We start from the raw sequence: 7,872 nt of genomic DNA, 5'->3' as shown, positions 1-7,872 counted from the left end.
CATATTGAATGTTTTATTTTGTAATTAGATGTCTGTATTTACGGTTTCAGAACCAGTAATGTATATAGATATCCTTTCTCTCTTTTTATTCTCTCTCGTTAACTTCTCTTCTTTTATTATTATTTTTATATATGTATTATTTTATTTAATTTTATTTATTTATTTGTTGTCAAAAGAAGTAATTCACTGAAATGCCTTAAAAATACGATAATGGAAATGAAGTCAATATGAAATCATAATTTCAGATGATGTTATTTCATGTAAAATGAAGATGAATAGGCTTCATACAAGTTGATCAATGCCAATTATTTAATGAGTTTAAAAAGTTGAGTTTATCTGGGACTGGGCTCTAATTAGGCTTCTATCTGCCTTTATAATGTATTTCGAATGGTATCTGCTCAGGAGGCTATTTTGGATACTTGGTTAAGCCATTGTTTGGGTGCCATGTTTCAAAGTTGTTTGTCGTTAATTTAGAATAATAGGCTTTTTTTGCTTGAAATTCGTTTTTGGAAGGGGGTAAGCTGGTTTTCCCCAGGATATAAAGACCTCACAAATATCATCTATCAAGTTCATAAGTAACTTCTATAATTTAAACATATTCCGATAGAGAAATCAAGTGATTTTCAACTCTTTCATTCTCAGGTAAAAATGAATCTTTCCATACTTGCGATCATGCTCTGTTACCTACTGCATTCACTCACAATATAATATACATCAACACATAATGCTGATAAATTGTATACCTAAACATATTCAACTTTGAGGGAACTATAGGTTTAATTTGAAATTATATATATATATATATATAATTTTAATTAAGCGCATTTTCCCTTCAAATTGCATTTCAAAACATACACACACGAAAACACTCATTAATTACTGAATATTGAATTTCATTTTTCACATATGCTGAAGGATACCATATCATACCAGTCACTTGATTCCAGAAGGTTCTTAGATATGTAAAAATTATGTACCAATTTACAGTATTTCATATCTTTTCTTGAATTTGTGATTACTTAAATGTTGTGAAATGTTTTCATTAAACAAAGACAGTGTTTGTATTCCAATGCATACTTAATGCACAAAAATTCAGAAATATGACAGTTTTTTAATTTCAGAACTTGCTACATTTTCCCCCGTGATCTTGCAGTTTTGTAAGTGGAAGTCAAATTAATTATTTTATGTTGCAGTGAAAACCTTATACAAGTAAAAAATAAATGAGTAAACAGAATAATATATCACACGTTCTAGTATCTGAAAGAATTAACACATTGAGAATTACATTCAGATAAGTTGAAAATCTAAAATATTCTCTGTGAAGTAAAGAGACCCTTTCCATGAATGAAATAAGGCAAATACACTATTTATTTCTTGGAAAAACAAACTGGATGATAATCAGGTTAATCATACTCATGCTTCACTATACATATACATTTCAGTAACTACCACTTTGGTATTCACTGTTGAACTTATTTGGCAGGAGGGGAACACATTTCATTCTTCAGTCTTTTGGTATATAAGCAACATGTAAAAGTATATATATACATATATACTGATATTGTTTATCACTATTTAGTGTGGTCCAGTTGTCTGTTGGTAATCTTGACTGTGTAAAACATACAGATAAACTTGTAAAGAAACAGAAGTGGCTGTTTTAGCAAGAGATGGTATGTTTAGTCATTAGTGAGATTGTGCTGGCAATTTTCATATCTGTTTCTAATAAAAAACTGATTTCCAGCTGACTTTAAAGAGGATGCTAATATTTGTTAAGATAAGTTGGATGTAAACTATTTTAAAATACAAAACTGGCTTGTACCAAAAGTCAATTCTATGATGTGCAGTATCATGGCAGATGCTGAAAAATGTTATATATGTCAGGCAGCTAATGTCCATTCCTAAAAAGAAATTAAAAAAAAAAAAAATCAGCTAATGCCTTTTTATTCCTGTATAGGCGAGGCTATTTTAGCCTTATCTAACTTTTGGAGACTGAGTGGGTAGTTCAATTTCCACTGGTACCCAATCAGAGATAGCTGGCCCAAAGCTATCCCTAATTAAACAGCATGCAGTGAAGAGAATGGCTCAACAAGTGCTGCTATGTCATGGTCCCTAACACAATATATTTAATGTCTGAAATAGTGTGGGTTCTAAGGTCGACTTTCCTGAGTTTCCGGGACGAAAAACCTGAGTTTCCAGGAGAAAAAACCCGCTTGCCCATGCCAGAGATCGACTAACTCAGGAACCGGTCAAAAAAAAGCTTAGAAAAATTTCCTCTAGTCACCGACTAGACTTGAAACCAAGTCTTCCTTCGTGCGGTCAAGTGCCATGGTGTGCAAAGCCCACATCCACTAAGCTATCCACCAGGCTCTCCCTAAAAAGAAGGGGTAAAAATAAAAAAAAACTTGAGAAAAGTATTGCTTACAAGCATAGATTAAATAAAAGCATAGTTATTGTAGTAATGCTTAAATGAATTCAGTAATCACTGTCTGCAGAATTTTGTCAGTTACACTGATCACTACTCATACAAAATTCTTATCAGCATCTTTCTTTAGATATATATATATATATATATATGTTATATTGGACAAAAGAAAATTTATTTTGGTAGTCAGTCCTCTGACAGGTATGTGGTGTCAGAATATAGCAAAATAAATAAATTAGGATTGTATTCCAAGCTCAGTTTTATCTGCTGATATTCAAACTGGAATTTCACTCATTATGAAGGGTATGACATCAGTAATTTTTATTGATGTTAACATTGTCAGACTTTTGGATCACACTTTACTGAAATGCTTTTCAGTACATTTTATTCATTTCATCATGGTCATTTCAGTATTTAATGTTTATGAATTGCATCTGCCATTACATACTTAATATATTTATATACCACAAATACAATTGATATAATAACATTACCTCTGAATACATTACTGCTGAATATAGTTTTAATAGCATACTGGGAATAAATGTTTAACCTCTTTTTATGAACTTTATTTAAAGACCATCAACTTTTTTCATGTCATACTTACTTGCTGCTCTATACAACATGCTGATATTGTTTCAAATGTAACATTATAATATATACATGGTTGTCCTTCACAAGCAATTTCAAATAACATGTTCTTACCACTATGCATATATAAAATGTACAAAAGTAATTTAGTTAAGGTAAGTTTGTGTTGTAACACAACTGTTGGGTGGACTACAATACTACTACACAAACAACTATTAATTGCCTTTTTATGACCTGTTAGCTGTGTGATGTGTCTTTTCAAACTTAAGTCTGTTATTCAGTTACTATATTTGCTCACTTGATTACAATTATTACACATTCCTTCAAGATTGAACATGAAATCAATTTTATTCAATTTTCATTATTCTTTTGGTTATATGGAGGAGTGAAATATATCTTCATGTACTGTATTTACTCACATATATCTCGCACCTCTGGTTTTATTTTACGAAAAAAGAAATTAAAACATTTCACATATAGTTCACACAAGGAAAAAAAGTGTAAAATTTAAAAAAATAGATAGTGAATGTTGTTATGGTAGTTTCAGATGTTTTGGAATTCAATTGAAGAGAATCAGCATTTCAACTCAACAATCTTCGCTTTCCTTTGTTGTTGAGTCTTGCAATCTTTTGTTAATACCATACCAATCATATGTATTTCCAGTAGAGGAAAAGTGAGAGCATTGACTTCTACTCGATCTTGGATTTTGTGTATTTGTGTGTGTGTGGAGGGGGGGCTAAGATTTGGATACCATCATTAGAACTGTTGTACAACTGGATTTTGAGAGCTTGAGACATGATTTTTCCAGAAATAATTAATTTAATTACAGAAGCATTGTCACAAAAGATTCAAATATATTGCAGAATGAAGGCAAGCAGCTGATCGCGTAAATAATGTTGATAATTAAAATTTAAATGCATTCATTTTATAAATAATGTGAGTAATTATAAATTATAATGAATACTGAGAATTTAATTATAAGCATCAATTTAGTTTTTTCCTGAAAAACTTTTCCAAAAATCCTCACATATATCTCGCACCAGGATTTTTTAACTTTAATTAGGGGAGGGGGTGCGAGTTATATTCAAGTAAATACAGTATTTCTTGTAGCAGAGTATAAAATGTTGTACTGTTTAGCATATAAGAGGCTTTTCTCAACATGATGCACACTAAAAATTTTAGTCAGTATCATAAAATATTGCTCTACATCACTCAGACTAGTGTAATGTCATGTTTCACTATATATATTATTCCACTTGCAAAAAAAAAAAAAAAAAAAGTATGGTCTCTTAGCACCACAGGTGGACTAAGTTCAAACATGGTGCTTATTTATACCACCTCAGGCAATCAGTAATCAAAGCTGTAATGGATGACTGAAATTGTACTACCTAAATACTTTCAGAAACATCAATATTGTAGTGGAATTTGAACCTGCAGCCTGTTTGTTGCAAAATGTGAGGATTTTTTGTAATTAAAAGTTTGTGTAGTTGTTGCTTGCCTGCCTAATGAACAAAAGTTTATTGAGAGTAGAAGGAAGAGGAAAAATTCACAAACAATTTAGCCATATAGTACTATTAATCTTAGTATAAATTTAGTGAAAATGCTTTAACAGCAACAAAATCTGATTACAAATATGTAAGGCATTTTAGAAGGGCATGCAATATAGAAGATATTATTCAAACTATAGTACATAGCTTAAAAAATAAATAAGGAACTGGTCTTGTAGAACCCACATAACAGCCATTTTAAGTATGTGGTGACCATAAAATTCTCTCCAGGTATAAAAGCTTCAGTAGATGTAGCCTCTCATTGTATCATAAACATCAAGTGATATGAAAATGAAGAGAAAAACTAGAGCTATTTCTCCTATAATGCAATATGTGTATGTGAAAATGTTGTATGTAGACTTTTTCATAATAAAAATAACTTATGGGAAAAATAGGGTTATAGGCAGAACACTTGAAACCTGTCAAGGCTTGTAAGTTATGCTATATATGCTAAAAAAAATAAAAATGCTGCTACAGTTTTAAACTTCTTTAATTTCTAATAAATAAAGAAATGCAGTACTGTATTTAGACCTTATTCTAATTGGATTTGCAGCACTCAGTGTTGATCCTGGTAAACAATTTTATTTTTGCAGTGTTGTCTCTGATGGTGTACAATGTGGATTCTTTTAGGCCTGTTGCTCTTGTAGTATGTATTCTCTTGATTTTCAAAATGTTTTATTATTTTAAGCTTATCCTCAAAACTTGAGGCTTTCCTTTTTTTGTTCACTACCTGGATTCTTGTAATCAGAATGCTTACTCATGTTTTGAGATACTCTGTTGAACACTTTTCAAGAAAAGTACAAACTCAGAAGAACAGGGTAACTCACACTTGTAGAATAGAGCCAGATTTATGCATAAGCTAATCAGGCTACAGCTTAGGACCTCACATGACAAGGGAATCCTCTTAATAGTTTTTATTGATTAGAGGCCAAAACAACCTTAAATCCAGCCTTGTATGTAGATACACTGGAGATAGAGAGAGACAGAAGTGTACATGTGTTTATTTTGTGTATTCCTCCATGGGCCACTACACTCAGCTCTGTGGTGTTTTTCTTTTACTTTCATCTGGTGTTACTTGATGATGAAAAGCATAGTAGCATTGTGGAAAATTGCATGTGAGCTAACACAATTTTGCATTTTTGGTGATTTTATTCCATTTATCTAAGAGAAGCAGCTATATCTACTGTACTCCAGTAGAGTGGCTAGATATAGTCTGAATAGGCAAGCTACATTAGAGATTCTAAGTAACAATTTCTTTCCACAGAATGCATTGAGAATCATCTGAATAGAATATCGGAAATCTGTGTAGAAAGCTTTTTCACTTGACTACTTATATATAGAGGCTGTCTACTTCACATCAATTGCATCCTATAATGCAAAGCATGCTTCCTTTTAAATGCACGCAATAATCACTTTCATCCTTCATTAAAGTTTCATCAATGGGAGCCAGACCCATGAAGATACTGAGGTTGAATTAATGCAGAGGTGATATTTTTCATAAACAAGTAGGAAAAAAGGTGCATTATTAAAATATTATGGATCAGAGATAGTTGTTTGCACTTGATTTGATCACTGATATCTGGATTGTTTGGAAATCCCTCTGTTGTATTAGCAAGGAATACTGCCTATATTAGCAGTACACAGATTACTAACCAATGATTTAAGGAACCATCACACAACACTGCCAAGCAACACCATCATATAAAAGATTTGGATCAGTTATGCATTGCTTCTATAATTCAAGCTTGTGGTGGATCATTCATGGCCAAACATGGAAGAAAAGATATATTTATTTGTTAGGGGAGCATATATTACCTCTTGGTGGTGGTTTGTGTAATCTTAATGCATCTGTGCTTCCCCACATACACACATCTATCCATTGAGCCATGACTCCTTTGAGCAATTACTACACAAAAATGGTGCAATTTGTCAAAGAATAAAGCAGCAAATTATATAATAGTGGAAGGCTCTCATCTCATTGTCTTATATTTAATGTCTTGAAAGAATGGTCTAGAATCCATCTGGATAAATTGCAACGACTCAGTGTAATGTCACCATACTGTATAGCAGCATTTCCCAAATTTTTTCTACGACAGATCACTTCAAATCCTGAAGTTTTAACGGAACACCTTGGTTAGAGTCGCGTATCATCAGTCTCGTATTCAATGTAAAGCTAAGTGCACACTATCACCAAAGCAGGCTGTATTGCATTGCAAAAATGTGACACCGCACACACTACATGCATGCCCGGCCACTTTGCATTGACCTTGCTTGTGATTGCAAGTTTCTTGGAACAGATACCTCCATACTTCACTCGCGCTCGGAGGTGTTGACTACCACAGGCAGCTGAGTCAAGGCCAGCGCACGCTGGCCTTAATAGCACAATCCACATGCAAAATGAGAAGTGCCTGATTTTTAAACATGTTTGAACTTGTCTCAGCATTTAAAACCATTCCAGGCTTTTTTTTATATTAATTTCAAATATTAATATTAATTTTGATAATTTTTCATGGAACACTTATTCACTTTTCATGGAACACAGTTTGGGAAACCCTGCTGTAAAGTCTCTTGAGTGGTTTGTTGACCATCATTTTGTAGATTTTTGTTGAAGCACTTTGTATTTGCAGCAGTTAAAAAATTTGTAGAATGAAAATTGCAAGTTCATTTTAGTGGATAGATATTGTAATATGCTAAATTTAATAGGTTAATGATAGTCTGATGTGTGAATCTAGGAATAAAATCTCAATTTTTGAATTTACTTCAATTCTGTTGATTCATATTCACTAGTCTACATTCAGAAGCATTTTATTCAAATAAAACTCCTGATTGAATATTTCAATTAGGAGTTTTAATGTCAGATTAATATTATGTAATTATTTTGCTATGGTCAAATATGAAAATTCAGAATCTTCTTATATTAAAAACAGTACAGCATTTTATATTGCTTCACTATAACCCATAACAGAAGTCTTTTCTAACTCTTCATAAGTATGAGTAGAAATACAGTATTATAGAAATATTAAAATAGTTCTAAATAAATAAGAAGCACTGGCATTATTACCTGGAATTGTTATTACAATTAAGAAAATTAATCTGTGGTTGTTTGAAATAAATACATAATACACAAAATATGCAGGTCATTCTCAAATAATGGACTTCAAATTTCTAAATTTTTAATTTAAAACAAAACAAAGAATTTCAAGTTGACTTAATGTATTCCACTATTACAACAGCTTTTGTAAACAATCCATATAACATACCTAAAGGAATGCTGTAGTAAAAATTCATTTACATGTGACCTTTATTTGTTGC

At 31.8% G+C, this 7,872-nt stretch overlaps 1 protein-coding gene across 3 annotated transcripts in view; it reads left to right on the top strand.

Annotated features, from left to right (window-relative positions):
- Positions 1–448: 448 nt before the first annotated feature.
- Positions 449–7,872, top strand: part of LOC150109894 (uncharacterized) — a 71,088-nt gene continuing 63,664 nt past the window's right edge. For all 3 annotated transcript variants that reach the window (XM_090397252.1, XM_090397236.1, XM_090397227.1), the window contains exon 1: positions 449–642. The gene's annotated coding sequence lies outside the window, so the exon portion shown is untranslated. The remainder of the gene's footprint in view (positions 643–7,872) is intronic.

Source organism: Typopeltis vanoorti, chromosome 1 (genome assembly GCF_054136105.1).
Source record: "Typopeltis vanoorti isolate ZY-2024b chromosome 1, IOZ_Tvanoo_1.0, whole genome shotgun sequence".
Taxonomy (NCBI): Eukaryota; Metazoa; Arthropoda; class Arachnida; order Uropygi; family Thelyphonidae; genus Typopeltis; species Typopeltis vanoorti.
This window is presented reverse-complemented; position numbering and strand designations above follow the sequence as displayed.